We start from the raw sequence: 12,348 nt of genomic DNA, 5'->3' as shown, positions 1-12,348 counted from the left end.
ACTTAGCGACTAAACCACAACCAGAGGAGCCTGATGGGCTACAGTCCATAGAGTCACAAAGACTCAGACACGACGGAGGGACTGACACTGACATATGAGCTAGACTCACCCTCCCAAATACTTTAAATAACCTCTAGATTACTCATCTAATATAATGTGAACGCTATGTAAATAGTTGCTGGCATGTGAAAAATTCAAGTTTTACTTTGTGGAACTTTCTGGAATTATTTTCCCTGATGTTTGTGATCTGTGGTTGGTTGAACCGGCAGATGCAGGACCTGTGGATGTGGAAGGGACACCTGTACACTAAGAGGAAAGTCTGTTTCTTCTGAGGCCTGGTTTCTAAGGGGACTCTGGACTCTGGGGTCCCAGGGATCACCTGGCAGGGGGTGGGTCTTCACCTGTCATGGAGGGGGTGTTCCCTCTGCTGGCTCCAGGGCGATGTTCTGTGCTATCCGGCGAGGTGCCAGGGTTGGGACAGATAGGGTGGGCTGTTCTCCAGAGGGAGTAAAGGCAGGTAAGGGGGGCAACGAAGCCCTGGGGAAGAGGACCAGAAGTCAGGCGTGAGGGGTAAGGTGACATCACAACTGGCCATTTTCCCCGAGGATGGAATCTGTGTAGGGACCAAGGAAAGTTATTGTGGAGTTGCTTTCCCAGGGCCCAGGGAGGTCGAGAGTGGAGTTTGTGATGGATGGAGCTTCTTGGGTGAAACTCAGCTTATGGTGAACAATGTTGGATTTGTGATCTCCAAAGATTTAACTTCGTGACCAGAGACCAGGCTTGACCACTCAAGGTTCTTGTGTGGCAGAAGTTTTATTACAGTGAAAAGGGGCTCAGAAAGTTTCTGACAGACATCAGAAGGGGGCGGGGAGTGCCCCCCTTGCTAGTCTTAGCAAGAGAGCTATATACTTTTTAGTTAGTTATTACAATAAATCAAAAGAATGTCTCAACGTTGTAAAGATCTTACCAGACCCACTCCCACAATTTACATTTTAAGATAGCCAGATTCAGTCAGTTCAGTCGCTCAGCTCTGTCTGACTCTTTGCAATCCCGTGGACTGCAGCACGCCACGTATCCCTGTCCATCACCAACTCCCGGAGCTTACTCAAGACTCATGTCCATCGCGTGGATAACAGGATTAGTCAGAAGGTTTTCAGGAAGGAGAAACTGTCCTCAAGCAGGATACATTGTTATTACATAATCCTTAGTACAGAGTTTAAACTGGGTAGTTTTGTTGTGTAATCCTCAATTCTGGGCTTAAAGAAAAAAAACTTTTTATGTGACTAAGACTAAGGAACGTAGAGGAAAAAAAGTCTGTCCTTTTCTCCTCCTTGAGAATTCCAGACCCCTCTCTCCTCTTTGCAAGCCCCAGACCCCTCTCTCTACCTCCTCCTCCTCCTCTGGGACCCCAGACTTCTTATTAACCTACCTAGAAATGGACTCTCTCAAAACTCCACAGAATGGGACAGGTTGATGGACTGAACGTACAACACCATCTTCCAATGCATGGGATTTTTCTTTCTGGGATATTCCCTGGACAGCACTCCCCTCATCCCTGGAATGACAGCCTGGACTTAATACTCAGTCTTTCTTGCTCTCTGGGCCACTACTAACAACCAGAGTCCTTCTAGCTTCCCTGTCGTCCTGCTTTCGCTTGAGGCATTGCCCAGAAAGCTGACCCGCCTGGAAGAATGTAGGTGTGGTCCATTGGTGTTGGGATGATGACGGGGGTACTGCAGAGGATGACCAGGCATTTCCAGCTCTTTGGAAAACTTCTCTTTGGCCACCTTTCTGAATCCCTCAGCATGGGACTTGGTGGGGAGGTCCACTGACTGTCTTCCTGGAAGAGAGCTTACCCAAGGGATTTCCAGAAGAGACAAAGTGACGCACTCAAGTTAGAAGCATCCACCCTTGGTCAATACTGATGCTTGTAGAAAGTGCATCTGAGCGTATTTATTTCCCTGGGAGTGATGAGGTTGAGAAGAGCCAGCTGTGAGCACAGGGAGCCCCCCTCAGTCCCCAGATTGTCCGCTGGACTCCACCTGGCGTGGAGTCAACAGTAGCGCAGCTGGCCTTGACTCTTCCTTATGAGATCTGGTGGCGATTCCCTCCTTGGCTGTAAGAGGAAGTGGCTCAAGGAGCAGGGCCTGATGGAGGGAGGAGCCGGCAGGCTTTGGGCCAGAGGTGAGCTCAGGACTCTGCAATTCGAGGCTGAGAGAAGCAGGGCCAGTGTTTCTGCTTCACTCCCAGGGTCTCGACCCGAGTGAGCCAGGACTGTGACTGACCCGAGGGGAGTGCTTCTGGCTCAGACAGGTGGCTCCATCTCTCCTTTCGGGGAGCCCTTGGGCGAGCCTGGTTCCAGGAGCAGATGGCGAATGGCTTCCCCACCCTGGGAGCCTGCACCCATGGGGACCAGCGTTAGGGCCAGGGAGAAGGTCTTCAAAACACTGTCTCCCCTCCTCGCTTTTGGTAAGCGGGATAAATGGGTATTTTTGACAGGATAGGCTGCTTGTGGTCATAAGCAAGCCCCAAATGTCAGTGGCTTTAAAGCAGCACAAAGATTTCTTACTCACATCATGTTCCAGTACGGCTGCTCAGGGGTTTTGCTCCGTGCAGTCTGTGGGACCCCTCTTCTGTCCAGCCGGCAGCTCTGGACTCCTCTAGGTTCTCAGCTCAGGTGGACAAAACGAGTGAGAGGATTGCATGGGAGCTTCTGGATCAGGCTGGGAAGTGGCACACGGCAGCGAGTCCACATCCCTTTGTCCCAGGAAGACTTTGCCTGGCGATGGGGGAAGGAAGGCTGTCTCCAGGGATTCCCCCTAGAACCACTGGTTAGAATTGGTCCATGTTGATACCTTTATGAGTAAAGGAGGCAGTGAGGTTAATGTTTTAGCTGAGTACCTTGCTATCCTGGACAAAATCTGTATTTGGGATAGTGTGTGTATATGTGTGTGTGTTATATGTTTGTATGTGTGTACATGTACATATATGCACACATATATGTACATGTGTTTGTACATGTCTACATGTGCATTCATGAATGTGTATACATGTATGTGTGTGTTCATGTGTATGCATGTGTATATGCTTGTGTTTGTATGTGTGCATGTGTATGTGGTTTTGTGTATATGTATATATATGTATGTGTGTATATATATATGGGTATATGTGTGCATGTATATGTATGTGTGTATGTACGCATGTGTTTGTGCATACACGTATGTGCATGTACATGTACACACATATGTGCACATGTGTATGTATAGGTTTGTGTGTGTTTATGTGTGTTTGTGTGCATGTATGTGCATGTGTGATGTGTGTGTGTGCATGTGTGTGTGTGTGCATGTGTGATGTGTGATGTGTGTGTGTGTGTGTGTGTGTGTGTGTATGGCAGGCACCTAGCCACGCTCACCACAGCTGCCCAGACAAGAGATCAGTGGTGGTTAAGGACACTGGGTTTTGAGCCAGACAGTCTTGGCTTTGAGTCTGGACTGCATACCACCCAGCAGTCTCTGCACTGCTTGGTTTGGGGTCAAGTGAGGAGAAGCTCCAGGGTGTGGCTGGATGTGAGTGGCTTAGTCGAGCTGGCCCGCATCCTAGAGGTCTGAGCGGTGATCCATTCTGCTTGGAGGCAGCCCCTCCACCCGTTCCTTTTTTAGCATCTCTGCCTGTGGCATTTGTGCAGGTTAGGGCATCACCCTCAGGGTGGCTCAATGCACGATTAGTCAGAGCATGTCAGAGTTGCAAATGTAAATATCGAGGGGTCCGGGTTGACCTTCCAATGAACACTGTGGTGTGGTGGATGGCTGTGACTCAGGCTCCCCCGAGGGTGGCCCTGGGGGAAAGCTGGGTGTTGCCAGATTTTCAAGGATGTTAGAGAAGTTGCAAGTGAAAACTTTTATGTGCACTCTTCTTGAATCCTAGCGACAAATCACCTGAAACTTAACTCCGCAATAACGTGGCCCAAACCAAACATCTCTGCAGGAGGGCTATTTCCCCAGGGCTGGGTCCCTCTCTGTATGAGGTGAAGGGGGACTGGCTGGCACAATGATACCCTCCTGGGTGTGCAGGAAAACAGAGCTGAATGTTAAATAAACACCCGCTAATTACCCTGGGAATATTTATTGAGATTTCCGCACGTTGTAATAAGAAATTATTGAAATATACATCACCTACCGTGCTGTTAATCATTGGTAAATATATTTTAAATACAGCAGTCCATTAGTATTTTAATTTAGCCTGTCTCCAGCAGAATTTGTGCTGGATCAGACAAATGTGCCAAGCTTCAGAGCCAAGGGAAAAATTCCTCACCTAGTTAATCTTTATGTTCTTCTCTCAGGGAGCAAATTCGGGCTGCACCAGCAAGAGAAATGTTCCCCCGGGATCTGGTATTGATGGTGAGTGTTCTAAGAAGAGCTGGTGGGCGAGGCAGGGAGACTATAGCTATGAAGAGGAGGGGGTGTGGCTGAGGGTCGGGGTGCCGGCAGCTGGCGACTCCCCTGCTGGTCACTGAAATGCATAATTGTACAGTTGAAAAAAAAGGGCAACGGAGGTACTGAACCTCAATGATCACAGCTGACTTTTCTTTTCAACTTGGTTGGTCTGCCAAGGATTGTTTATTTCCCTTCCCTGTAAGCCTCCCTCCCTGTCCAGGGTGTGGGTTCAGATGCAGCGATGGTGATCTGACCTTTGCCTTGGTGATACCAGGGGAGCCTTGTGGATTTCTTTCCCCATGAGTTTACCTGTTCATTCAACAGACACTATCAAGCACCAACCGCATACCAGGTACCATTCTGGGTGCTGGAGATAGAGGGGTGACCCCTTACATCCCAAGCATGGAAGGCAGACAACACACACGTGGACAGTCAGTAAGCAAGTGCATTTGGGAGCATGAAGGCATTGTGAGAAAGCAGAGCATGGTGATGGGGGACGGTGACAGTCGGAGTGGCACCAAGGGTAACCAGGGAATATCCCCGCCCTGACTCACAGTCCATATTTTGATTTAACAGGTGAAGGAGAGGGAGAAGTGGATGCTACCTTTGAAATTTTGGAAGTGAAGTAGATGGGGGATTATTCCCCGAGCTTCAGAATTTGGGGGAAGGATCAGGGTTGTTAGGAGGGGATGATGACCAAGCTAGGAATGTATTGAATCCAAGATGTGTATGTGTCACTCAGGAGAAAGTAACCCTCTGTTAAAATGCCCCCTCCCAGCTGCAGCAGATATGTGATGAACCAAGTCACACCCCCTGGGCACATCCGGTGTCAACGCTGGGGGTGTGGACAAGACTTGCTGTGATCAGTGTCCCATATCAGGCACGTGCTGCTGTCTCTTTTGTGCCTGCCTCAGTGGGAGGTCTTTCAGCTCAAGACAGCTGCCATCAGGACGAGGTGGAGGGGTGTTCATATCGCTGGGGAGACCCTCAATCAAAGGAGGATGAGGGAATTACTTGGTGGTTTACTGGTTAGGAGTTGGCACTTTGACTGATGTGGCCCTGACTTCAATCCCTGGTTAGGAAGTAAGGTCCTGCAAGCCATGCAGAGCAGCCAAAAACAAACGACAAAGGAGGATGAGAGGTGTTAGATGAATGCCTCCGTCTTCCCATTCTCTGGGAGGGGGCAGGTCCAGGGAACATTCTACAGGGTTCTTCCAAGGATCTCCAGTGGGACTGATCCTTAGGTACCTGCTCTCCGGCGTACATGTCACCTGGCCTTCCTCCTCACTCTTCCCCCACTGCCTCACTCCTGCTTTCTTCAAGAAGCCTCTCAAACTCCCTGCGCTGAGTTCCTGTCACAGGTTCTGCCTTTGGGGTACCCAAATCGGGACAGACTTTTAGCAGCTGCCGAGGGCACACACATGAGAAAGTACATCACAGTGCCGGCTTACCAGGGCAGCCGCAGATTTCCAAGGAAGGACGGGAGACATGAGGACTGAAGAGGGACCACTAATGCTTAAAGGACAGGCAGAGGAAGAAGAGTGGGTTTTCCTAAAAACATACAAAATAAACAAGTCACTGAAGAGCAGGTACCAACCAAACTCTTAAGGGGGATAAAGCACAAACCTCATCAGCTTTCTCTTTTTTTCCCTTCTTTCATATCCTTATCATAGCTTCTTATCCTCTTTGGACTGTGAGGTCATAGAAAGTTTTCAAAGGAGATTTTGCATCCCTGGCATAGCCTTCAGTTCAGTTCAGTTCAGTCGCTCAGTCGTGTCTGACTCTTTGCGTTATCATCCTTATATTTTCTTCTCAGACCGCATCAGTTTGCAACCCAGTAATATTGTTATGGGTGTGGTGTGTGTGGTGTGAAATCTACCTGCAGGGCTACCCCGATCAGGAAATATCCTTGATTAATTTCCATCAAACTCACCTCTTCTTCTTGTTAGTTTCTGTCTCAATCATCTCTTACCACCACCATGATATTAACCAATAGCCCTCAAAATCAACAGCATATAGAAGCATTTGCTTCTTGCCCATGTACCTGCAGGCTGTTGGTAGGCAGCCCTGTTTTCAGGCTGGAAGAGCAATAGCTGGCTGAGACATGCATTTCTCGAGAAAGAAGTTGGACACTCCCAGAGGACCAGCAGAAATGTGCAATGTTTCTGAAGGCCTTGACTCTGAATTCACAAACTGTCACTTCCACCCACATCTTATTGGACAAAATAAGCCCCACGTCCAAGCCCTTGATATCAGTGTGCAAAGAAGCGCGACCTTCTCAGGAGGATGTGCGTGTGTGTCTGTAAACAAATGTTTGCTGAACATTAATCTAACAAACCACAGGTCCCACAGCACATGATCTATGCATCTCTTGTAGAGTTTGCAACATTCTCCTCTCTACTATGTGCATGTCAATTGTGTGCATATTATGACTCCCATCCACGCTGTGAATTTCGTCCGGGCAGTATTCATTTGCAACCACACTCAGTACCTCCCCACTCATCAACCTAGAAGGGGGATACTCACACAGTAATATGTGATCAGATTCTAGGTATATTTGAAGGCAGAGCAAACAGCATTTGCTGACGGATTGGATATGTACTATGTAAGAGAATGAGGGAGATGATGATATTGTTTTTGACCTGAGCAATTGAGAAAATTGAGTTGCCCTAGATAAATGGGGGGAAATTGTGGGAGGAATTGATGCTCAGAAAATGGAAGGTCATTAATATCTATTTCATTGCTTCCAGAAGTGTGGGATGTTCAATATTTATGGGTGGTAGGGAGATGAAACACAGACCCAAGAACAGTTAGCATTGAATCAAAGAGTTAGAAAGCTATTTATCTTTCAATTCTTTATTGACTCTTTTGATTAGTTAAAAAAACAGTCTCAGTTTGGCGCTAGCGTGCTTTAAACACTTGCTGATCTCCCTTTTTGGAAAAGAGAGTATGCTGCAGGCTTAGAAACTTGGGCTGGTAACAATATCTAGCTAGATTTAATAACCATGTTTTCTTTTCATTGTATTTTTTTCTGGATAACTTCTCTGTGTGACTATTGATTCTAGTTCATTTACAGTCTAGATATGTTTCTTTAAAAATGAATTTACTTACATCAAAATGGAAATCAATTCACCAAAAAAAAAAAAAAAAAGGTTAAGTGAATTTATTCATCCGTTTATTTGGGAAACATTTCTTGCATGTCAACTATCTACCAGATGCTGTTTTGGGTGTTGAGGACATAGCAGTGAGTAAAAATAGCCAATTCTGGGACTTCATGGAACTTTCAGTCTAGTAGAGAAGGCAGAAAATAAAGTAAACCAGTAGTTGGTAAGTTGTAAAGAATGAGTAAAGCAGAAAAGCTGAATTGGAAGTGATGTCCTGGTGGTGGTGCAATTTAAATAGAGCGGGCAGGGAATGCTTCATGAAGAAGGTGGCATTTGGGGAAATATCCAAGGAGTCTAGCCACATCGGTCTTTGCGAAAGAGTGTTCCTGGCAGAGGAAATGGTGGGGAGGGACAAAAGCTCTGAAGCCAGAGCGTGCCTGCCGTGGTTGAAGAGGAACATGGAATCAGTTCCGTTTGGAGTAGAGGGAGGGAGGGGGTGAGTAATAGATGAAATCAGAGAACTAGTGAGGGGATGGGATTGCACAGGGTCCTGGGGGATGCTGCTGAGAATGCAGCTTTCACTCTGAGCGAGATGGGAAGAACTTTGGGCAGAGGAGTGACATGATCTGACTTGCAGGGTGAAAGCGACATGATCTGACTTCCAGGTCACTGTGTTGGGAACAGACCCAAGGCAGCAGGGACAGTCACAGGGAGACCTAAGGGGATGCAGAAATCCCGCTATGGGGGGATCATGACTTGGACGTGGGTGACAGTGAGATGTAGTCAGGTTCTGGGAATATTTTGATGGTAGAGCCAGCAGAATTTGCTGACAGATTGGATATGTGCTATGCAAGAGAATGAGGGAGATGGTGTTTTTCATCCGAGCAATTGAGAAAACTGCATTGTGCTATCTACAGATGGGGAGATTGTGGGAGGAGCATGTGAAGGGGGCATTGGAAGTTCCCCTGGGTTGTGTTGACTTGGAGATGCTTGTCTGACAACCCAGTGAAGTTGTTAAGTAGCCTCCTGGATATTGCAGTTGGGATTTATGGGAGGGGTCCCAACCAGGGCTTAAATACAGGAATCATCAGCATAGAGATGGTGTTCCATGAACAGACACAAGATAGAAGGGAGGGCGCAAAAGTGGGGCCTCTCTTCCTGTCTGCCTGTGGTTAGCCCTGCATTTGTAGCTCTTTGCTCTTCTAAAGTCTGGGCCTCAGATGTGACAGGTGCAGATGACACAAGGCTATTTTCCTAGTGATTTGGGAAACTGCCCCACATTTCCTGTGGCCCCAGAAAGGACAAAGCAAATCTGCTTTGAAAAACTGTCATTTCAGCATAATCACTCTGCATACCAAGCTCTGCACATTAAGCTCTTCAAATTGATCTGTCCTGTCATTTGGACTCCCTAAACCTTGCCTTTTTCTTTACACAGTTCTCATTTCCACTGGGAGGCAGTTGTCTGCAGCCTGAACTATATATGTCAAAACATCCTGTTAAGGTTTTCTGAGGTTTCTGATGTCGGACAATTCAGGGCATCTGGTTTCCAGATCAGAGAAGGGAAATTTTCTTCCTGTCATTAGGTTATTGCCGCAGATGGGGTCTTGACTGCTTCAGGTCTTGGGGCCAAAACCAGATGCCTAGGGTGTGTAACAGTTTCTGCTATCGGATACAAAACTGGCTTAGCCTGAAACTTGTGAGGACGATTTAAAATAATAGCCATAACTACCATCAAATGAACACTGATTCCGCCAGGCTCTGTTTTGTAGTAGATGCTATTGGTGCCTTGCAGAAACCCTACTCTGGTTGCACACCCACCATCCACGTGCTGACAGCTTACCGCCAGTCCCTTGGCTGGATAGCAGCCACCTCAGCTGCCTCTGCCTGCCACTGGTGACTGGCTGACCCAGGCTGGCCACCTTGCCTTGATGTTGGGACATGCTTTGTGACTCAGATGATAAAGAATCTACCTACAATGCAGGATACCCGGGTTCAATTCCTGGGTCAGGAATATCCCCTGGAGAAGGGAATGGCAACCCCACTCTAGTCTTCTCTGCTGGAGAATCCCATGGACAGAGGAGCTTGGAGGGCTGCAGTCCACGGGGTCACAAAGAGTGGGACATGGCTGAGAAACTCACCACTTCTTCAGTCCACTTCACTGTGCTCCAAAGCTCCCTGTGGGATCAAGCTGGAGGCAGCCTTGGGATAAAGTCCCATCGTTGCTTTTCTTTCTTCCCTCATCTTACTCTGCTTCCCTCATTTTCCTCCTCTGGAGAGAGGCCCCCATCTCGGAAGCCCATCTCAGGTTCTGTTTCTGGGGAAGTCAGCCTCAGACGAGGCTTAGTATGTTTCATATCATTTAGTCCTCTCAACAACACTCTGACACAGTATTATTATTTCTTACTTACAGATGTGACTGTGAAGGCTGAGCACAGTTAGGAACCAGCCCAGAGACCACATCGCTGAACAGGAACAAGAGCCAGGAGTCAACTCCATCATCTGTGCTAAAGCTCACGCTCCTAACAACTGTGGCGCATTGCCATCTTTCCAGTGGTTAATCTGGGATATTTTGAACATCAAATGTTTTCTTCCATCCTCTTCTTTGGGGGCTAAAGATGGTAGGCAGTGTTGACTGGAGAGCCAGGGACTGGTTGTCTGGTGGTGACAATGGGCAAAGAGATAATGGGTAGCTGGGCCCTTGGGGAGGCAAAGAAAGGTCCTTGGTTAACCTGTAGGGAATTAACCTGATTAAGTTGTAGGGGACTTCCCTGCTGGTCTAAGTGGTTAAGAATCTGCGTTCTAATTCAGGGGACTCAGGTTCGATCCCTGGTGGGGGACTAAGATCCCATATGCCACGAGGCATCTAAGCTCGCGTGCTACGACTACCGAGCCCATGTGCTTCAAGGTCCATGTGCCACAATGAAAGATCCTGTCTGCCGCCAACTAAGACCAGATTCAGCCAAATAAATAAACATGAAAAAAATATGCAGCTGTGTTGTATGTATTCTGGCCAGAATAAATTCATGGCCTTGGACAACCCCACAACCACTCCCAGTTGGTGTTGGAATACAGTCAGAAATTTCCGATTGTTTGTAAGTCATTCACCTCCTCACTGGTGCCCCTTCTGGACTTGGCCTCTGGAGTCATAAGGATTCATCTGGCTTCTGCCGCTAATTAGCAGGGTTTCTTTTTGCAAGTGTTCTAACTATACTACACGAAACACTTTTTTCCATCTGTAAAATGGGAGAAATGACTTCTCCTCTGTCTTATATAAAATCATGGTCAGTGCTTCACAAGCTACAAGTTAATGGCTCACTGGAACAGAGGAATCATGATTGGTGAGTTTTCTGCAGGAGGAAAGGGTCCGAATTCCCTTGTATAATTCTCAAAGTGTACACCTAGGGTTTATGCTACCTGGTGGACCAGCCGGTGTCTCAAAATGGAATGAGATGCTAAAACCACCGAGAATAGACGTGACTAGTATAAACATAAGGGCATATGTTTAGGTTCAAAACACCCTGCAACTCACCTGCTGAATGGGAGTGGGCTGGAGAAAGAACAATGCATGCTTAAAAAGGATTTAAGAGTTTTTGATTGAGGGCAAGGTCAATATCAGCCAATAATGATGATGTCATTGTGCTTGTAAGGACATAAATACGGTCCTCGCTTGCTTTCAGAGAAGTAGGGGATGCATAGTTTCATTCTGCTCCAGATGGATGAGATTACAGTTGGAGAATAAAATAATAGTGATGAGAACTGATGTTTAGTGACACGGTAACATGCCAGCATAGTGCGTGTTAAGCGCTTCATATGTCTTATCTCCTTTAATTCTCATAACAGCACATGGACTCCCCAAGCTATATTTTTTAAACTCTACATAGGAGGACATTAAGGCGTCTCTTGTGGCTCCTTGGTAAAGAAGCGGCCTGCTAATGCAGGAGACATGGGTTTGATACCTGGGTCAGGAAGATTGCCTGGAGAAGGAAATGGCAACACACTCCAGTATTCTTGCCTGGGAAATGCCATGGACAGAGGAGCCTGAGATATATAAGACCCCATATAGTTTTTCCTGGGACTATTTCAGAAGCGAGAAATGGGAACCCCTCTCTCAACTTTGGAGAAGCACGTCTCCTAGGACTTGGTATGCATCTTCATTGTTGTCCAGTTGTTAAGTCATGTCCAGCTCTTTGCGACCCCATGGACTGCAGCACGCCAGGCTTCCCCATCCTCCACTATCTCCCGGGGTTTGCTCAAATGCATATCCATTGAGTCAGTGATGCTATCTAATCATCTCATCCTCTGCCATTCTCTTCTCCTTTTGCCTTCAATGTTTCCCAGCATCAAGATCTTTTCCAATGAGTCAGTTCTTCTCATCAGATAGCCAAAGTATTGGAGCTTCAGCTTTAGCATCAGTCCTTCCAATGGTGGTTGATTTCCTTTAAGATCGATTGGTTTGATCTCCTTACAGTCCAAGGGATTCTCAAGAGTCTCCTCCAGCACCACAATTTGAAAGCATCAGTTCTTCAGTGCTCAGCCTTCTTTATGGTCCAACTCTCATATCCATACATGACAACTGGAAAAACCCTAGCCCACCAGGCTCCTCTGTCCATGAAATTCTCCAGACAAGAATAGTGGAGTGGGTAGCCATTCCCTCTTCTAGGGGATCTTGCTGACCCAGGAATCGAACCTGGGTCTCCTGCATTGCAGACAGATTCTTTACCACTTGAGCCACAGGGAAGCCCATCTTCATCTTTATGCCATATCAACTCTGACGAGGTGCTGCTGTGGGAATACTCTGGTGGTAACCAGAC

At 47.2% G+C, this 12,348-nt stretch overlaps 1 long non-coding RNA gene across 1 annotated transcript; it reads left to right on the top strand.

Annotated features, from left to right (window-relative positions):
* Window positions 1-2,347: 2,347 nt before the first annotated feature.
* LOC122701327 lies at window positions 2,348-10,500 on the top strand. The gene is made up of 3 exons (XR_006343050.1): window positions 2,348-2,469; window positions 4,340-4,397; window positions 9,948-10,500. It is a non-coding gene; the product is annotated as an uncharacterized LOC122701327 (long non-coding RNA).
* The last annotated feature ends 1,848 nt before the right edge of the window (window positions 10,501-12,348 follow it).

This window comes from Cervus elaphus, chromosome 10, assembly GCF_910594005.1.
Source record: "Cervus elaphus chromosome 10, mCerEla1.1, whole genome shotgun sequence".
NCBI classification, from domain to species: domain Eukaryota; kingdom Metazoa; phylum Chordata; class Mammalia; order Artiodactyla; family Cervidae; genus Cervus; species Cervus elaphus.
Note: the sequence above shows the minus strand (reverse complement) of the source record. Positions and strands in the feature narration are given on the sequence as shown.